We start from the raw sequence: 452 nt of genomic DNA on the forward strand, positions 1-452 counted from the left end.
AGGCCACGAGTGTCTCAACGTGTCCTCTGTGTTCCTCCGAGGCAACAGGTGTCCCGTCTCCTGCCCCGTTTAACCTCGCAAATATTGACTCATCTGCCAGCACGTATCCGATCCTCCGAGGACTTTCGGGCTTTGGGTCGAGGTGGTGTCGTCGACCTCCTCTTCTCTCCTTCATTCTTCTTATTTTTATCCTCCTTAGTGGCCCTTTTTTCTCCTTTATTCTCTCTTTCTACTCTTATTCTCCCTTTCTCCCCCACCCCTTCCCCAGGATCTTTGTCCCATTTAATTTCTTTAATTTCTTCTTCGCTTTTCTCTCCCTGTCCTAACCCTTTTTCTTCCCTTCCCGCACTTCTTGATTCCTCCTCTCCTTTCTTGCAGCGTCTTTCGTCCCCGTTTGACTGCTTCTTTTCTTCCTTTGTGCCGCTCTCAGTTTTCCCCGAACTCTGGCATTC

This window comes from Penaeus monodon, chromosome 24 (assembly GCF_015228065.2).
Source record: "Penaeus monodon isolate SGIC_2016 chromosome 24, NSTDA_Pmon_1, whole genome shotgun sequence".
Lineage (NCBI taxonomy): Eukaryota > Metazoa > Arthropoda > Malacostraca > Decapoda > Penaeidae > Penaeus > Penaeus monodon.